This window comes from Nicotiana sylvestris, chromosome 8 (assembly GCF_000393655.2).
Source record: "Nicotiana sylvestris chromosome 8, ASM39365v2, whole genome shotgun sequence".
In the NCBI taxonomy this organism is placed as follows: domain Eukaryota; kingdom Viridiplantae; phylum Streptophyta; class Magnoliopsida; order Solanales; family Solanaceae; genus Nicotiana; species Nicotiana sylvestris.
The window spans coordinates 212,561,552-212,582,945 of NC_091064.1; the positions used below are offsets into that span (position 1 = coordinate 212,561,552).

General features: G+C 39.7%; 1 long non-coding RNA gene across 2 annotated transcripts; it reads left to right on the forward strand.

The window, feature by feature from the left end:
* Positions 1-12,462: 12,462 nt before the first annotated feature.
* Positions 12,463-21,166, forward strand: LOC138874532 (uncharacterized). Of its 2 annotated transcripts, none has more exons than XR_011401519.1 (4): positions 12,463-12,564; positions 13,329-13,457; positions 14,113-20,763; positions 20,958-21,166. It is a non-coding gene; the product is annotated as an uncharacterized lncRNA (long non-coding RNA). The 2 variants fall into 2 exon arrangements; XR_011401518.1 differs by having other exon boundaries at positions 14,181-20,763.
* Positions 21,167-21,394: the final 228 nt, after the last annotated feature.

Sequence of the window (21,394 nt, forward strand, 5' to 3'; positions counted from 1 at the left end):
CACTTCCTAAAAATATTTCACCAGTAGGAGACGCACTTCCTAAGCAAGTTTTATCAGTAGGAGACGCACTTCCTAAGATAAGTTTCACCAGTAGGAGACGCACTTCCTAAGCAAGTTTCACCAGTAGGAGACGCACTTCCTAAGTTCATTTCACCCATAGGAGACGCACTTCCTAAGTTCAGTTTCACCAATAGGAGACGCACTTCCTAAAAATATTTCACCAGTAGGAGACGCACTTCCTAAGCAAGTTTTATCAGTAGGAGACGCACTTCCTAAGCAAGTTTTATCAGTAGGAGACGCACTTCCTAAGATAAGTTTCACCAGTAGGAGACGCACTTCCTAAAGTAAGTTTCACCAGTAGGAGACGCACTTCCTAAGTTCAGTTTCACCAATAGGAGACGCACTTCCTAAAAAGATTTCACCCCTAGGAGATGCACTTCCTAGTTTGATTCACTTTAAGTTCGACCATAGGGGACACAATTCCTCGTCCAGTTTTTGAAGTTTACCCGTAGGAGACACACTTCCTAATCGAGATTTTATTCATAGGAGACGCACTTCCTAGTTTCTAGTCACTGAAGTTTTCACCCTTAGGAAACGCACTTCCTAGTTTAGCTCATTCCGATTCAACCATAGAAGACACACTTTCTAGTTTGAGTCGTTGAGGTTTTTATTTTAGCAGACACATTTGCTAGCAAGAGTTTTGGTTTTACTCATAGGAGATGCACATCCTAGCCTAAGTCTTTAGTTCACTCTCATCATTGCATCAGTAGTGTAAGTGAGTTACAATTTTGCTAACGACTCACAAACCTTCCCAGCACAAACTGGGTTAGGAAATTTTGTTTGTTTTGTTTGTTTTGATTGTCAGGGACCCGCCTGTAGAACGGAGAAAACATTTTTCAAAATCAAGCAGTGACCCACTGGAGAGCAGAAGGATTACAACAAAAATCCCCAGCACTCAATCCAAGATAGAAGCAACAAGAATCTCGCCCCAAGAATGCGAGTCAACAGTCTGAGAGGGTCAACAAAAGCTAGTCACAAAAAAACAAAAAGAAAAAAAAAGAAGAAAAAGAAAAAGAGAAAAATGAATGAATCCGAAGCACGGATGTGGAGAACAAATGTGATCTGCTCAAGAACTAGCGCCTACAACTAGCAAGTATCAAGGTTCAAGTCCAAAAGTCTGTATGAAGCACCATTCAAGACTCAAGACCAAGTTTCAGAAGACTTAAGAGATAGGAATCCTTGTAACTAGTAGCTGATAGGCTTAGTTAGTCTTTTTCAGTTTTCATTTTTGTTGTAATGACAGGACCGCGGACCGGAACCTCGACGGAACGGCACCTCGATCGGCTCTCCACCTCGGTACACTTCACTATCTCTCTCATTCCCGAACTACACGTGGCCTGATTCCTGTATAACCAAGGATATGTAGGCAGCTCAGGTACCAGGGCTCGGTCACATTCCCTCCCTTTCCTTAAGTGTAGTCCGTCCAAGTAATGGTCGGGTCAAAAACACGTCCAGTCGTTCTTTGTCGGAAAACTCTTCGTGTTTCCAGTCAAAGAGGGGCAGCTGTAAGCACGTGATTTTTGACCCTCCCCGAGAATTTTCACATTTTTAGTGTGAATATGTGAAATTGGGTCTAGTATAGCTATTTTAACTATTTTTACTTTATTTCGTTGCAAAAAGAAAATTTCAAAAAAATATATATATAAATTTTAGTTTATGTATTTCTCATAAACTTGAAAAATACAAAAAATTGCACTTTATTTTTGTACCTTATATAATTTCGAAAAATACAAAAATAATAATTCTATTAAAGTTTTATAGGCATTTTTAACTTTGAAAAAATACAAAAATATTACCTCATATTTTGTCTTAATATTTTAAAACGAAAATTACAAAAAAATAGTTTTATTAATATTTTGTAGCTATTTTAAACCTTGGAAAATATTTAAAAAGATATAGTTTTGTTTAAGTACTAGTCTTATTTTTGGTAGTTATTTTGCTTACATAGGACTAGTTAAGCAACGTGTTCCTATTTCTCGGGTCCGGGCCAAAGAATAATATTCGGGTTTAAACTATCCGGTTTTAGGCCTAATTTTCGGACCTAGCCCATAATAAACCGTGTCCGGAACACATGGGGAACCCCACCACGCGTGGGGGACATATGCCTCGAACCCCACCACGCGTGGGGCTCATTTTTATGGGCATTGAAACACGGACGAGGGGGATTTTGAAAATTGGAAAAAGAAAAAAAAAAAAAAAAGAAAGCATGTACTGTTTATCTTCTTCTTCTTAAGAAGAAGAAGCAGAAGAGAACGAGAAAAAAAACGGGAACGCCCCCATCGCCAAAAAAAAAAAAACGAACAGACCACCCTCCTCAACCCATCACGTTCCCGACCACCTCCGAACAGCCCAGCTCCTCCCATCGTCCAAACACCACCACACCACCCGACGCCATAACCACCATCGTCAACCTCCAGCCCTCCGTCGACCAAGCACTCGACACCACGCATCAGTCCCGTCACAGCCTCACAGTCGACGAAACCAGTCCCAAAACCAGCATCAAACTCAGCGAAACCTCCTCCTCATCAACCAAACCAGTCGAAAACCCTATTCCAAACCCTCTCCGTCTCGCCTGCGTCGCCCCTCCATCGACGACCACTACCCCATGACCCTGCTCCCCACGTCCAGAGTATAACCAGACACCGTCCCTCAGCTCTAGCACCACCCGTCAAGCAGCAGCCGTCGCTGCTGCGTCGTCCAACCTCCCCTATCGTCAACTGCCCAAACGACCCCTCCAGCTGCAGCTTCACGTACACAGGTGTCGCGCCAGAAAAATACAGCAGCAACCAAACAATCCCTGGTCGTTGACAGTTGTGGGTCCGAGCTTTCTGTTCGTCGAGGTCCGGTACGTTGAGGTCCGGTACGCCGAGGTTCCGAGGTTTCGTCGCGGGTCCAACGCATCGGACGATAATATCAAGTAGGTCATTTCTGTCCATGTCCTTCATATTTGTTGTTTAGTAACATGAACATGTGTTCGTTGAGATGCAATCCTAGTTCATGTGAATAGTATGCAAATGAGCGAGACATATTTACATGATGTTTGTAAGTTGCTATTTCTTGTTAATTAGCTCCGTATGATATTGAAATTTGTTCGGGAATGTATTTCTTTTGTTCCCTCATGTTAAGTAGTTATTCGGCATTTTGTTTCTTCACGCTCAGATTGTTGTTATCTCAATGTTTGTCTTAATAGTTGTTTGTACATGTAGTAGAAATGTTAAAATCATAGTAGTAATTTAATCCCGCGAAAAAAAATACTCGTTTCATCAAACAAGTTTAATCTACGATCCATGACCTCGCGAAGTAACAAAGAAATGTAGTCATTTTAGCCTTGTCTTTTTTTAAAAAAAATAATAATATATAAAAAAATATATATGTAAAAATAAATAATAAATAATAATAAAAAAATAATAAAAAAAATAATAAAAAAGAGATGAGCTTCGCTAAATAAAAATGTACAAATTGCGGAGCCCTCGCAAAATATATGTATTAAATACTTAGATTCTGGGATGGGCCGTTTAGCAAATTTCGCGGCCCTACCAAAAAATAATAATGCGCTAGTTGCTTTAGGCGCGCCTTTAATAATGTTATCTCCCTAAACTTGGGTGTGCATTTCATGCGACCCAAATCCAAATCTCAAAACATCAAATAAAATGCGTTCCGGATTGTGGGTGCATTTCATGTGACGCAGTCCAAAGACGTGTTTTAAGCGATGTTCACATTCTTGTAAAAACAATAATAATAAAGCGGTTAAAAGTTAAAATTTGCACATAAGTTCATATTCGTATTTAAAAAATCAGATAAATAAGCCGAATATAACAGTTGAGCGACCGTGCTAAAACCACGGAACTCGGGAATGCCTAACACCTTCTCCCGGGTTAACAGAATTCCTTATCTAGATTTCTGGTACGCAGACTGTAATATAGAGTCATTATTTTCCTCGATTCGGGATAAAAATTGGTGACTTGGGACACCCTAAATCTCCCAAGTGGCGACTCTGAAATAATTAAACGAATCCCGTTTCGATTGTCCTTTAATTGGAAAAAACTCCCCCTGCGCCCCCGCGGCGCGGAAAAAGGAGGTGTGACAGCAATAAGCACAGAACTGATTTCCCTTCTTTGCCTTTTTGTTTTGCTTCTTATCAGGAGAGTATTTGCGACCAACTGGATAAGGCTGCTGAGATGCAACAAAAGCACTCTAAGGAGGAACATGCTGAGAGATCTGCATTTCCCTTTGTTTCTCATCCCTGATCAGGAGGGAATAAGCATGGTTAACTGAAGGTAATGGAGACAGCATAAGCAAGATGCTCCTAGCTGCAGCATAGGCATCATTGAGCCCCATGAGAAATTGAATAAGTCTCCCATCTTACTGAGACTTGTAGTATTTCTCCTTTCCTCCACATGAACAATCACAGGTACAATGTTGTGTAATGTACAAGCTGTCTAACTCATCCCAAAGTCGTTTCAGCTTGGTATAATATCCTGCAATGTCCAGGTTTGCTTGGGCTAACTATGAGATTTTCTTTTGCAGTTGATAGAGCTGAGGACCATTGCTCTGCCCAAAGCGCTCCTCAAGCTCAGTCCAAATGTCCCTAGCAGTTTTGGAATAAAGCACACTCTCAGCAATTTCTTTAGAGAGGGAGTTCAAAACCCAAGAGATGACCATGTCGTTACACCTTGTCCATGGCTTGAAAGAGTCTGATGAAATTTTGGGTTGAGGAAAGGAACCATTAATAAATCCAAGTTTGTTTTTGGCTGACAAGGCAATGAGAATGCCCTTTCGCCACCCTCCATAACCTTTTCCATCAAAAATGGAGCTAACAAGCACCATCCCAAGAGAATCTGATGGGTGGAGGTAGAAGGGATGAGATGAATCAAGCATGACTGAGGCAGCAGTAGGATCAGCCACCTGAGTTACTTGAGGATAGAAGCAGAAGAATCATCAACTATATCTCCCATGGTGAAAGATGAAGCTGATGAAGAAGATGACTAAAAAAAATGAAGCCAAAGGATAGTACCTTATCGCTCTGATACCATATTGGAAAAGATAATGTAAAGAACAAAATTTAGGAAATTTTCTGTTTATTGAATGAAATCTCTTCTGTACAAAACGTTTCTTTATACGATTTAGAAAGGAATTTATGTATAACAACCTATGACAGCTGTCCATATACTATTGGTAAAGGAATAACCAACTTTGAGGTAAATATAAGAATAAGGAAAATCTATTTACAATTAAATATAAAAGAATCTTCTAGTATAACTCAGAAAAGGCCAAGTGAAATTCTGGGCCCAAGTGATAATCCAAAGACAGCCCATTTCGTTATAGGCCCAAGAACAAATGCCCATCTTAGACCATTATATTGTATCCTTGTTCAGACATATCCTCGAAGAACCCGACAAAGCTTGTGCCTTGTCTTTGAACCTTAGTGTCCTTAGGTCATCTTCTTTACCCAACTTTCTCTTCTGCAAATCACCATTATCATCTGAGAAAGTCGAAATCCATGGTCCAACAATAAGTCGTATTTGGTAATATATAAGTCGATTATTAATTTCATAATAGCGATTTATAAGTCTCATTTTCTAATTACGATTTATAAGTAGCATTATTCAGTTACGATTAATAAGTTGCAGTCCCTAATTATGATTTATAACGCATTCATTAATTGCTATTTATAAGTCGCATTCTCTAACTGTGTTTTGTTAGTCGCATTACCAAGTCATATTACGTATAAGTCCTATAGTTAGAATTTGCGAACTATAAGTTACATTCTAATGTAATGTTTTTACTTCTTTTTATCCTTTCTTTAGCCGTGTGTCTCTTGAGAATAGCCTCTCTGCCCTTCCAGTTTATGGGTAAGGATGCATCTTACCATTTCTAGAGCTCACGTGTGAGTATTCACTTCTTTTGGTTTGTTGATGTTGTTGCGTATTTTAGTGCGATATATAAGTCCATACAGCCTCTTCCCATTCTCAGTTCTAGTTTAGGTGATTGTTTACCCTAAAAACGGATAATAATTGAATTTATACGTGATTTTAAGGACATGTGATTTTACTTGGCACAAACTGAGAAAATACGTAAATTGATATTGAAATTGACTATAAATAGAAATAAAAGCAAATCGAAATAAACATATTGCTTTATCCCTCGAGCTAGGTAGCCCTTGAACCAAACGAATACTCTACTGAAAAATATGAATAAAGTAATAGAGTATTGAGAGCTTAAAAGAAAGCTAATATATTGCTTTGTATTGCATGAATGTCATGTCCTTTGCTAGTGATCAGACCCCCTTTATATAGTAGGGGAGTCCTACTCTTGGTACAATTCTAAATAGAGTAAGAAATTCCATAATTGCCTAATTAATCGGCCTCTTCTTGATGTATGCCGGGATTTGCGCCGTGATCCTTGCCTGATTGCGGATATTTTGTTTTTCCGTTATTCAACTCAGTAAGCTTCCCTCGATCTCCTTCTATTTCGATCTCGATCTTGGTCGATCTTGGTTTTGGTCAGTCTCGATCCTAATCAATCTCAGGGTCTCAAGCTCAGCAATATCTTTACACCACGGTCCGATATAGTATGGGATCGAACCTTAGCATGCTCGTGTTCCAGGGCAAGCCAGATTTTGACAGTATATAGATAGTCCCCTCGTTTTTTGGAGAGTAATGACAAGAAACGATATGAGACCTCGATCTTTACTCCGATAAATAATGACATAAACAGCTAAAGGTCATTAAAACGTCCCGTCGGTGCAGTTTCCGATCAGGAGAAGCGGGTCACAAAGCTCGTAGCGGCCAAATCGGAGGTCGAAGGACCAAGGCCAATGTTGATGCAGTGGTGGCTATCTACTAGGTCGATGCCGAAGCTGCTCAGGTCCGAGCAAAGAAGGTTGCCGAGGCTGCCCAGGTTCGAGAAAATTGGGTCGCCGAGCATGCCAAATACCAATCTCGAAGGGAGACTCTTGAGGAGATCCATGCTCGGGGTTTCGATCTTACAGTCGAGATCTAGAGTGCTAAGGAGCTCAAAGCTGAATCTAGGGGGTTAGCTTACCCTGATGATGACGATTCTGAGAGCCTGAGCGGATCCGAAAGTGGAGAAGACCCCGAGGGTGAAGATGCTGCTCCCAGAGATAACTAGGCCTTTTAGGATTTTATATATTTTGTGTTTCTGTCGGGGTCGTTTCGGCTTTTGTAAAGAATTTTCATCGGGCTGTATTGCCCTTGTAAAAGGATTTTGATGAATATATAAAACTTTTTCCCTTCTATAGCTTCCAAATATGTTGTCTTTTTGTTAATTTATACGAGGGTTAAAGCGCCTTAGCATAAAATTCTGAAGTTGTATTCGAAGGTCCAAGGTTGAGATGGTAAGGACCGATAGTAAGTACTGCTCTCTACCATTTCTTATCGGCAATCCTTGAGTGAATGTTTGAACTCGAATTAGGGTAGCCCTTAGGCTTAATACGTAGTCCCAAATTCGGGGTAATAATTCGATCTTGAATCGAGGCGGTCCTTGGGTTTGTTAGATAGTCCTCGAGTGAGAATGGTTGCTCAAACTCGAGTTAGGGTGGCCCTTAGTCTTTATAGTCGAGTGAGGATTTGCTCTAACTCGGGATAAGGTAGCTCTTGGGTTTTATAGTCGAGTGAGAAATGATTTCTCGAACTCGAAGTAAAAGTAGCCATTAGGCTTTAAGGTCGAGTGAGGATTTGCTCGAACTCGAGATAAGATAGCCCTTGGGCTTTGTAGTCGAGTAAGAAATGATTTCTCGAACTCGAAGCAAAAGTAGCCCTTAGGCTCGATAAAGAGTCCCCGAGTGAGGATTTTTCTCGAACTCGAGTTAGGGTAACCCTTAGGCTTTGAACCCTTTTCAGCTCTCGAATTTTTCCTTTGCTTTATCATTCTTGTTTACAAAGGTTGAAATGCCTTAGCATGAAATAATAAGGTTGTGTTCGAGGATTCGAAAAAAACTTTACCTTTATTGCCTTTCTGGGTTAAGGCGTTATCGAGGTTCGATATTACCGAAGTTTTCTCCCAAAAATTTTTTGAGTTTGAGATTCTGCCGAGGGTAGTCTTTAGAATCGGTTGTGAAAGAATTTTTTCTTTTTCGAAGGCCTATTTTTGTTATGGATTTCGTACATCTCCGAACCGTGTTAAATTGGTTGTAGACTTTTAGTTCGGGTGTAGCCCAGTGATCTTACTTCTCTGATTTATTCAGGCTTGCCTAAGACAACAGTCCTTAAGTGGGAATGGTAGTGGCCTTTAAAATTTGAGGGTTGCCTAAAAGGTCTTATGCCCTCGACGCTCAATAGTTTGATATGTTCGAGTTTTATTTTTTGGACGGCAGTCCCCGAGTGTGGGGGTGATTATCCGAACTCTGGTTATGATCGGCCCTTGAGCTCGTTTCCATGATGGATTGAGAGTATGGAATTGTAAAGTAGAAAAACTTTTTCCAAGATATGAGATAATTGCAAGGAAAAATACTTCTCTTCATTCTTGTGAAAAATGATTACGCATGCATACATGTTTTGTTCCAGGACTCGAGTAACCTATGTAGGCACAGTTCCTTCGATCGTTTGGCCCTTACAAATGTCACCTATTGAGACCCCGTCATTATGCAGTAATTTTCTCGCAACAAAGTTGACATCCAAGGTAAATGCCCCCAGTATTCGAGGTTTGATTGTCGAGGAACCTTAGATATTGTTAATACTGTCTTTGATACCGATTCGTGATTGGCCTTCGATTCTAAGTTAGCACTATCTATTGTTGCCTCGTTAAAAACCTTGCCCGAAAAACCCAATTGGGACGATAATGGTTCAAGGGAAAAAGAGTGCAACGCGTGCTTCCAAACCTAAAGGCTTTGTGCCGCTCCTTGTCGATAACCTGCAAGTGTTAGTTAAATAATAGAAAGAATTAAAACGGGGTCGTACCTCAGCAGTAATATCGTTTGAGGTGAGTTGTGATCCAATTGTTCGGTAGTTATTCTCCGTCCATCACTCTGAGCTTATAGGACTTTTTTCCTGTGATCTCAAGAATCTTGTACGACCCTTCCGAGTTCGGTCCCAATTTCCCTTCGTTTGGACATCAAGTGTTTAACGTGACCTTCCTCAGTGCTAAGTCCCCGTGGACTTTGACCTCGATCACTTCTCCTCTCACTCCGTGCATAATTTTGCCTAGATCCACTGCCTATACGGTTTCTATTATACGATTGATATCGATCTCTATTTGACCTTGATTCTCGTTCGATATCTCTCTTGATTCTATCTACGGGTATGTTAGGATAAACGGGCCCAAAAGGATCCCCCAATTGATCATCCTCGACCCTGATCTTCGACTGATACCGATTGTGTACATCGACCCAAGTGACAGCTGGATATTCGATCAAATTCTGCTTCAACTGCTGTGAAGCTACGAAACTCCAAACGTTGAGACCTTGAGTGAAAGCTTGAACAACCCAATCGTTGGTGATCTGTTGTAAATCCATATGTTCCATTTAGAATCGAGACACGAATTCTCTAAGCATCTCGTTGTCCTTTTGCCTTACCTTGAAAAGGTCCGACTTCTTTGTTACGACCTTAATGGCCCGGCGTGTGCCTTTACGAAAGAATCTGCAAGCATAGCAAACGAGTCAATGGAATTAGGCAGTAAATTATGAAACCGTATCATAGTAACCTTCAATAGAGTCTGCCCGAATTTTTTCAGCAAAGCGGATTCGATCTCGTCATCTTCCAAGTCATTTCTTTTGATAGCACACGTATAGGAGGTGACGTGCTCGTTTGGATCAGTAGTCCCATTATATTTAGGAATCTCGAGCATACGGAACTTCTTGGGGATCGGCTTTGGAGCTGCACTCGAGGGAAAGGTTTTTGTACAAACTTCTTGGAATCTAGTCCTTTCAATATTCGTGGTGCCTCCGGGATCTGGTCGACCCTGGAATTATAGGTTTCCACCTTCTTGTCGTTTTCCTCGATCTTCTTTTCCCCTGTCTCGATTCGCTTTGTTATTTCTTCGAGCATCTTAATAAAAGCAGGGTTGGTCTCCGATTCCTTCTCGTTCGACCTCTTCGAAGTCGATTCGACCATGTGTATGATTTTCAGGGATGACTCGGGTTCGACCCTGCTCGGTGTGTGGTTTTGATTTATGAGCTGGGATGTCGCCGCTTGTTGAGGCCGCAACATTTTGAAGATCACCCGTAGGCTGATTCCTCCATCCTTACCACCACGTGTGCTCTGAGTAGATGATTGGGCATCCCCGCGGACGCTGCTTTCGGGACTGACAGTCAAATTTCCATTGATGGCTACATGTGAACTAACGTCGATTGGACTACAGTCGGAATTCCATCGAGGCCAGCAGGGGGTACAACGTTTCCTGGTGCAATGTTCTCATTTTCGCCGTGGTGTCCGAGATCATTGTCAATGTGTTGAGGTGCTAACTGAGAGTTTGACATTTTTTAATCCGGTAATAAAAGATACTTCAAAGAACAAGTGTAAAATAATGTGTGTTACGAAAGCTTGTACCAAGTAACCACTAACCACTATTATCCTTAGCCTCAAGTGGACGCTAAACTGTTTACCCTAAAAACGGATAATAATTGAATTTATATGTTATTTAAGAACACGTGATTTTACTTGGCACAAACTGAGAAAATACGCAAAATTGATATTGAAATTGACTGTAAATAGAAATAAAAGCAAACCGAAATAAACGTATAGCTTTAGCCCTCGAGCTAGGTAGCCCTCGAACCAGACGAATACTCCACTGGAAAATATGAACAAAGTAACAGAATATCGAGAGCTTAAGAGAAAGGTAATATATTGCTTTGTATTGCGTGAATGTCATGTCGTTTACAAATGATCAGACCATCTTTATATAGTAGGGGAGTCCTGCTCTTGGTACAATTCTAAATACGGTAAGAAATTCTATGATTGGCTAATTAATCGGCCTCTTCTTGATGCGTGCCAGGATTTGCACCGTGATCCTCGCCCGATTACGGATATTTTGTCTTTCCGTTATTCGACCCAATAAGCTTCCCTCGATCTCCTTCTTTTTCGGTCTAGATCTTGGCCGATCTCGGTTTTGGTCGGTCTCGATCCTAATCGGTCTCAGGGTCTCGAGCTCGGCAATCTATCTTTACACCACGGTCCGATATAGTATGGGATCGAACCTTAGCCTGCCGCATTTCAGTGCAAGCCAGATTTTGACTGTATATAGTGATGCAGTATTTATTATATATGAATGTGAATATTTACGACAGGAAAAATACGAGTTGTCTTTGGGTTTTTTATGGTCATGTCCTTGTGTTATGCTCGAGTGATCTTGTTCCTCATTTTAGAGAGGTGAATGCTCTACATTTGTTCCTAAAAAGTATAAATGTGAACATTTTATTTAGCTATGTTATACTTCACGCGACATTGCACATATCTTATTGAAGATTAACATCTAATAGTGGTTTCTCCTTTCTAAATTCTCTTCGAAAACATTAAAAAAGAGTTTAAAATGATCATATGAAAAAAGAAGAAGACATGTTTAGTGTAATATTTTCAGAATGTGGCATGTGTCTCCCAACTTACGATGAGTGCTACATGCCCTTTTTTAAGTCAGCATCACAAGGAGTAGCATTTGCACGAATAAATGACTTTTAATAGAAAAAAATTACTTAATCAATTCCAAATACTAGAAAATTTCATTGATGGTCATTCAATTTTGTGTTCATTACCCAAAAGTCACTTTTCTTTCTTTTGTTACATAAAAATTATTTTACTATGCTCTAGTTATCACAATAATCACTTTGACTAGATTTTACAAACTTTTCACATGAAAAGTCTATTATGTTCTTGACATTATAAATCCTCTCATTTATGTAATACCTTCTATATTATATATTATATAATATACATTTACTAGGTATTTTACTTATAATTAAAATAATTTAATACTATTTTATTTATTATTTTGATAATATATTTGTACAATTAAATTTTTCTTAATATTTATTTTTAAGATATATAAATAGCATTATTATATTTGTCAATAACATTACGAACAAATATCAAATCCACGTTCTTAATCATACTTAATGAAATATGTTTAATGAAAATTAAAAAATCAAAGCTCATTGATTTATAGACCAAGCCATACCCATTAATTTAATAAATAAAGGTCAAATACATAAACAACCCCTAAACTTGACGCCAAATTTCATTTAGACACTTTAACATACTCTTATTCCTATTAGATACTCCAAACACTCACAAAAGTGTGTCTATTGAACACTTAATCACAATTTGTCTTCAAAACTAAGCGCGTAGCCACCAAGCTCGCTGACATGAACAACATGACCAATAAATAGGCGACGCGTGTAAATAAAAAGAAATTAAAATAGCTTCCAAGACAAAAAATAGATTATATTCTTAATAATCCCTTTCCCTTACCCCTTTCGTTGTCTTCCTCATGTTCAGGCAAGAGAGGGTAGAATTGGTCTGCCACGACTTGCCGGAAAGTATTCGGCAACCAAGGGTATCTGCGTACTTTTTCCTTCTTGCTTTTATCTTCTTTTTTTTTTGGAAGGGAATTTGGAAGACTATAAGAAAGAATCTAGCTAGCCCATCTTGGTGTAATAAAATATAAAAAATAAAGAAATAGATTATATTACTCTTCAATTTCTGTTATATGTTCTCTGATGGAGTATACGATTTCAAATGCATATCCAAATATTCTTAACTTGCAGGAACCAATCTATATTTTCCAGTTTTTTGGTAAAAGAGATTTAAGATACACTCATCGAAAAACGCATATAAATTTGTGAAAAATCACTGAAAAATACAGTAAATCAGTAAAATGAAAATGGAGGATGGGGATGAGGACACAAGCTCTACCATCTTAGAGGGAGTTCTGTGGAGAAGAAAGAGGAATAAGAAAAAAAAAAAACTTTCAAAATTTTTCACGCGCCCAACTCCAAAGTGAGAGTCACTTTTGTGCCACATGTGCATGAGGTGTTCAATAGACACATTTTTGTGAGTGTTGGAGTGTTTAATAGGAACAAAATTATGTTAAAGTGTCTAAATGAAATTTGGCGTCAAATTTAGGGGACTGGTAATGTATTTGGCCATAAATAAAATACTAACATTTAGCAAAATAACACATCATATTATTACTTTCAAATAAATAATATTAACAGATAAAGCCTTAGAAAAACTTAATATTAAACACAAATATCTTTAATTTTTTTAAAAAATTTATTGACTATAGGATAACTTTTTTTATTTTTTCACATATTCTAGGCAACTGTCAAAACAAGACCACCCCACCACCCACCACTCACCCCACTGGACAACGGCGACCACCCCATGCCGGCGACAACCCCCACCAGCAGCAAACGCTCTTCTCCCTCTAACTACGCTCTCGATCAAGTGAGTAGTTCCACATGACTACTTTTCTCTCGATCAATTTTTAGATTTCTTCAATTGTCTTTACGATTGTAAAAGTAAACCTTCTGTTTATCGCAGATCTTTGATTTTTTAAGTGCATTTATTGTCATTTTCATGTTTTCTACTGTGATTAATGATTGTTTATCTCATTTTGCTTGTCTACATCTTAAAAATCATCCGCATTTGACTTTTTTTAGATCGATAGGGTTTTATTGTTTTTTTTGTTCATTTCATCGATTTTGAGTTACTTCGACAGTATGATGTACTTCAATTTATAGATCGAGTGAACTTTCTATGTTTAATCACTGATTTTTGAATTGCATTTATAATTCTTTATAAGTTTTACCGTAATTAATGATTTTCTATCTTATTTTCCTTTCTATGTTTAATCACTGATTTTTGAATTGCATTTATACTTTTTGATAAGTTTTACTGTAATTAATGATTTTCTATCCCATTTTCCTTCTCCGCTTTGTAAAAATCTGCCGCATATGATATTTTGTTAGATCGATAGTGCTTTAATGTTTTATGTTCATTTATTTTCTGTTAGATCACATATATTAGATTTGCAGTAGTTTCTCATATTTGGTCTACTTCCATTCTTTGTGCTCCTTTGCTACGACGGGGGCTTCACCAGTGGTAGCGGTGCCAGCCTCTTCCCCCTCTTGTTTGGCTTCGTGATGTTTTGTGAGTATTGCAAGTTAGGGTCATTGGCTTTCGGGTGGCGAGCAGGATAGCGTGTGCAAACAGTGAAGAACAGCCCGGGCGACTGTCAGCAAGGGGCAGCACGAGAGTTGGATGTGAACGTGCAAGGTGGCTACAACACCATCGTGTATACCAAGACAATTCCCAGGTTTTAATTGCGGGAGTTGGTACCTCCCGTTTTCCTGTTTCACTTCTTTGTGTTAGTTAAATTGAGGCCATCTTAGTTTGTATTCGTTTATTCACCATATTAGCGTGCAACTGCTCCTTCAACTCATTCAACTCAGGCGGGGCCATACAATACGGCGGGATAGAAATGGGTTGAGTGCCCGGAGCCAAATCAATGCAAAAGTCAATATCCCTATCGAGTGGCATACCCGGCAGGTTTGAAGGAAATACCTTAGGAAACTCACGAACAACGGGCACAAAATCAATAGAAGGAACCTCAGCGCTAGAATCACGAACATATACCAAATAGGCCAAACACCCCTTCTCGACCATACGCCGAGCCTTCACATAAGAGATAACACTACGGGTAGAATGACTAGGAGTCGCTCTCCACTCTAAACGAGGTAAACCCGGTAAGGCTAAGGTCACAGTTTTGGCATGATAGTCCAAGATAGCATGGTAAGGTGATAACCAGTCCATCCCTAATATGACATCAAAATCGACAATGTCCAAAAGAAGCAAATCTACACAAGTCTCAAGACCTCCAATCACAACCCTACATGAACGATGGACTCGATCTACCATAATAGAATCACCCACCAGTGTAGACACATAAACAGGATCACTCAAAGAATTACTAGGCATGAGTATATACAATGTAAAATAAGAGGACACATACGAGTACATAGACCCTGGATCAAATAACACTGAAGTATCTTTATCACAACTAGAACCGTACCTGTAATAACTGCATCAGAAGCCTTAGCCTCGGGTCTGGCTAGAAGAGCATAACATCGGGGCTGGTCCCCACCACCCTGAACTATATCTCTGGGACGGCCTGCTGCTGGCTGGCCTCCACCTCTAGCGGTCTGAGCTCCACCTCTAGCACCTCTACCTTCACCTCTAGTACCTCTACCCCCACCTCTGGCTAGCTGGGGCTGACGACCCGGGAAACTCTGAACCAGCGATGCACCGATAGGAGCTGGTGATGCACTGTAGGACTGTTGATCAGAATACTACATCTGAGAACCACAACCACCTGAAGCACCGTGAGAAACCTGAAGTGTAGACTGGAAAGGCCTGGGAGGATGACCCCTACCATATGAATCCCTACCTCCAGATGAGGTACCACTGAATCTGCCTGAATGATGGGGCCTCTTATCCGACCTATGACCACCTCCCTGTGACAGAACCATCTCCACTCTCCTGGCCACATTGGCTGCCTCCTGGAAAGATATCTCACTCCTAGCCTCCCTAGCCATCTGAAGACGAATCGACTGAATAAATCCATCAATGAACCTCCTCACCCTCTCTCTCTCTCGGTGGAAAGTATGACAAGAGCATGATGAGCCAAGTCGATGAATCTGATCTCATATTGGGTAATAGGCATAGAACCCTGCTGAAGACGCTCAAACTGCCTCTGATAGGCCTCTCTCTAGGTGATAGGGAGAAACTTCTCTAGAAATAGCTGAGTAAACTGCTCCCAAGTCAAAGCTGGCGATCTGGCTGGTCTAGCCAAACAGAAATCCCTCCACCAAGTGTTGGCGGATCCAGACAAGTGAAAAGTAGCAAAATCGACCCTATTGGTCTCAACTATCCCCATGTTCCTGAGAACCTCGTGACAGCTGTCTAGATAATCCTGGGGATCCTCAATAGATGCACCGCTGAAAGTAGTAGTAAAGAGCTTGGTGAACCTATCCAGCCTCCACAAAGCATCGGCAGACATAGCTTTCCATCATCGGTCTGAGCTACCATACCCTGCTGAATTGCTCCAATTGGCTGAACTGCTGGAGTCTGAATCTAGGGAGATACCTTCTCCAGAGTGCGAGTAGCAGGAGTCTGGGCTCCTCCACCAGCCGGAGACGGCTGGTGCTACAAGAAGCAAGTCTACCCGGGTGACACTCTCCATAAGGCCCACTAGGCGGACCAGAGCATCCTCAAGAACTGGGGTGACAATAAACCCCTCTGGGACCCGAGCTGGGCCCACCGGAACTGCTGGGGCTGGAACCTCATTATCAAAATCAGCCTGAGGCTCCGCTACTGGTGCTGCTGCTCGGGGCTGAGCTCTGCCCCTACCTCGGACTCTAGCACGGCCTCGGCCTCTCCTCCTGCCTCTCGTAGGAGCTGCTACTGGGGGGCTCGGGCTGCTGGTCAGTGGATGAGGAAGCGTGTGTTCTTGCCATTTGCGAAAGAACATAGTAGAAATTCAATCAACGTTGAGAAACCAAACCGCACGACAAGAAAGAATGAATATGAAGTTTTTCCTAACTCTGTAGCCTCTGGGGGATAAATACAGACGTCTCCGTACCGATACCTCAGACTCTACTAAGCTTGTCTGTGAACTATGAGACCCATGTAACCTAGAGCTCTGATACCAACTTGTCACGACCCGGATTTCCCACCCTCGGGAGTCGTGATGGCGCATACTAATGTGAGCTAGGCAAGCCAATCTTTTAAACTAATTACTCCATTATCTAATTAATTCGTTTTACTAGATATAAAGCGATAACGTATAAACAGCGGAATACTTATTTAAGCGGAAGGAAAAAAACAATAAAATATCTGATTTTATAGCTATTACAACTACTTAAGCCTTAATCACCCAAAACCTGGTGTCACAGTGTCACAGACGGTCTAAGACTGCTAAATACAAGGTCCGAGAATAAAAGACACACTGTTTCTGAAGCAAAAAGATGAAACAGGAAATAAAAGATAGAGGAGACGCCAGGGCTTGCGGACGCCTGCAGGTCTACCTTGGATCTCCGCGTGGACTGAAGGTAGCCTCCAACTACGATCCAAGAGCTGCTCCGGGATCTGCACATAGTGCAGAGTGTAGTATCAGCACAACCGACCCTATGTGCTGGTAAGTGTTTAGCCTAACCTCGGCGAAGTAGTGACGAGGCTAGGACCAGACCACCAAATAAACTTGTGCAGTTATATAATATACAGCAGAAAGTATTGCAGGAATAAACAAGTAAAGATGGGAGGGGAAACATGCTTTGGGGAAACCAGGTAAAACAGAATATCAAGAGAACTATAAAGGAATCAAAATCCAACCACTAACAAGAATAAGGAAAACAAAGGCAGATTTCACTTTCTTTTCACATCTTGTTGTAGGCGTGCAACCCGATCCCATTTCTTGTATCTCGTGGCAGGCTTGCCACCTGCTCCAATTTCATTTATCTCGTGGCAGGTGTGCCACCCGCTTCCATTTCATTTATCTCGTGGGAGGCGTGCCACCCGCTCCCATTTCATTTATCTCGTGGTAGGCGTACCACCCGCTCCCATTTTATTATATCTTATGGTAGGCATACCACCCGCTACCATTTCATTATATCTTGTAGTAGGCGTACCACCCGCTCCCATTTCATTATATCTTGTGGTAGGCATACCACCCACTCCCATTTCTTTATATCTTGTGGTAGACGTACCACTCGCTCCCATTTCTTTATATCTTGTGGTAGGCGTACCACCCGCTCCCATTTCATTATATCTTGTGGTAAGCGTACCACCTGCTCCCATTTACAAGCCAACAATAATCACAGGGAATCCCAGCAAGGAAACAAAAATATTTCAACAACATCCTGGCAAGGGAACAATACTATCAAAACAAACATCCCGGCAAGGGATCATTAATATCAAACAAACAACTCGGCAAGAGAATAATGGTGATAATAACATATGAAGCGCAATAAACCACAACGGAGTCACAACAATTATAATACAAGACTCACGGGCATGCTTGACACCAACGTATAGATTCTCCTCGCCATACCTATACATCGTACTCCACAGTTAACATGTAGCAAATAAGACACAACTCCTAATCCCTCAAGCTAAGGTTAGACCAAACACTTACCTCGATGCCACAAACACAATTCACGTTTTAATTATAGCTTTACCCCTTGATTCCACCACCAATTCGCTCGAATCTAGCCACAAGTTACTTAATTACATCAATAAACGCTAAATGAATCAACCTCAGTGCATGAAAATGAGTTTTTCTAAAGTTTTGCCCAAAAGTCAAAAATCGCCCCTGGGCCCACATGGTCAAAACCCGAGGTTCGAACCAAAACCCGATTACCCATTCCGCCATGAACCCAAATATATGATTTGTTTTGAAATCGGACCTCAAATCGAGGTCCAAATCCCTATTTTTGAAAAACCTAGGTTCTACCCAAAACACCCAATTTCCCCCATGAATATCATTGATTTTGAGTTGAAATCATGTGAAAAGATGTTAATGATTGAAGAAAACGAGTTAGAAATCACTTATCAATATTTTGGAGAAGAAAAGTTGTTTGAAAAATTGCCTCTTATGTTTTTGAGGTTTTGAAAAATAAAAAATAATTGGAAATCCCGTTTTAATATACCCCTTTCAGACCCCCTGTGCGGACCGCACAAAATCGAATGCGGCCGCACAGCTCCCGTGTGGACTGATGTGATATGCTTTAGTATTTTGGCCACATCTTTTTCTACAGATGTCCAAATTGTGATTTCTTTACCTTCTGGAAACTAGACATAAAGGGCTACAACTTTCGTTTTTGAATCATCTCAAAATTCCTTGTAGATCAAAAGATATACGCTTCCGAAGTCGGACCAGTGAAATGTTCTTCATTGCGGACCACACAGAATCTAGTGCGGCCGCACAGGCACCTCCGCGGCAGCACTCCATTTTGTGCAGACCACACTGGTTTGTTCAGTGGCCTTCCACTTCTCTGAACCTGCAACAACTATGTTTTAGGCCTAAGACATTCCGGAACCTACCCGAAACTCACCCGAGCCCTCGGAACTCCAAACCAAGTATGCATACTAACTCAAAGACATCATATGGACCTACTCGTGCGATCGCATCATCAAAATAACATGTAAAATCATGAATTAAACCTCAAACTCAATATTTTCATCAAGAACTCTCAAAGTTCATAACTTTTCAACCGGAAGTCCAACTCACGTCAAATAAACTCCATTTTTTCACCAAATTTCACAGCTATCATTCAAATACTATAACAAGTTTGTACCAGGCTCTGGAACCAAAATACGGGCCCGATAACAATGGTTGCAAACAGTAATTCTTTTCTTTATTTCTTAGATAATTCAGTAAAATAATTTCTTTCAAAAATTGATTTCCAAGGCTTGGGACCTCGGAATTCAGTTCCGGGCATACGCCCAAGTCCGATATTTTACTGTGGACCTCCGGGATCGTCGGAACACGAATCCGGGTCTGTTTGCTCAAAATGTTGACCAAAGTCAACCATAATCAAATTTTAACTCTAGAATTTCTATTTCTCATATTTTCACATAGAAGGCTTCCCGGATATAGGTCCGGACCACACACGTAAATCAAGGTGAGGTAAAAGGAGGGTTTTTTAGGCCTCAGAACATTGAATTCACTTGCAACACAAGTGATGACCTCTTGGGTCATCACACAAAAATTCAAAAACATTTCCAAATTGTATTCATGTCCAAACACAATTTTAATTTTCAAATACCATTTTCAACTTCTTCTTTTTTTATATATTTTTTCCGGTATCTCACAATTTTTATGTCCAAACGCCCACTAACAGAGGCGGATCTAGGATTTTTATAACATGGGTGCACCACTAAAAAAGGAGAAAAAAGAAAGTATTAAGTGGGATTTGATCCCTAGTCCTCTAAGTAAATAACTCATCATTCAACAAAGTGCACCATTTAACTTCTTTGGAGCATGGGTGCCAGCATAGAATACTAGACCAATTCCAAAAAAATGTACATAAAATACCTAGTTTGACGGAAAGACCATGGGTTCACGTGCTCCGTCAATTTGCCTACAAATCCGCCCCTGCCCACTAAGTATTTGTTTGAAAAGCTAATTAATTTGTACTCACTCCGTTCACTTTTACTTGACATCTATATATATATATATATAAAGGTGGGAATAACCAAGCTGATGTGGCATGTCTCATATGCAAGGATTCTCATTTATCTTGATTCTCGTTTTTTTGCTTTTTTTTCTTAAAAAAAAACTTCTTACCACTTTTTATTACTAATTTATTACAAGTAATATACTCAATACTAATTCTACCATAATTATTCAATGTACATTACTATTACTATTCATATTACTGAATGTAAGTTGCAAATTGTAATGGTCATTATAAATACTAAAGCACATCTTCTCCAATACATACCTTTTTTTTTCTCTTTAATCTTTCTTTTACTTTTCATTCAAACTCTTTATAAAGAAAGAATTTGTTTTTCTTGTACCTTCTGATTTGAGAATGATGCTGGGAGAGTGAGAACAAGAAAACCAGTAAGAGAGAAACTGATTTTGTGGAATTTTCGATGATATTAGTAGGAATGGAAAAGGGAGTTGATTTGCTTCATTTGCTTCTTTAAGGAAGGATGATAGTTTTTAATTTCCTCGAGGGATTGGAAGGTATGAATATGAAAAGCAAATTATACCAAAATAGAAAAAAGAATATTCTAGTTTACTGATAAATGATAATATATTTTGTTTAATATTTTAGTATGTAAATTTTACTTTCAAGATCAGAATATCCATGTATTATGTTTTTTTTTTTTTTTTTTTGTAATTTATAGTATTTATTGAATGTTACTTTATAAAAATAGGTAAAACTTGCGAGGGAAATGATGAATCGAGCATTAAAGTGGCGGCGTAAGGTTCTTGGCATTCCAGCTGAAATATTTGCTTCCATTACACTATAAATTATCCCAAAAATGTAATGTTTAACTTACTTTGAAATATGATTTACTTTGTATTTCCTTTTTTTTTTCTAAAAAGAATTAACGGGGGACTGCAAGGATCCATTCATTTTTTAGACTTTGATCTTTTATTTAATTGCTAAGATAATAGATTTTCTGTTACCTTATTGACTAATCCATTTTATTGTTGTTAAAATAGTTTTGTGCTATTAGGTGCTTCAATACATTTAGTCGGTAAATTCTATATTCAGCTGAATCTAACAATAACAACACACCCACTCGAAACACTTGTAAGAATATTTTAATTTTTAAAATGTAAAATTAACGTCAATTTTAAAATTTTA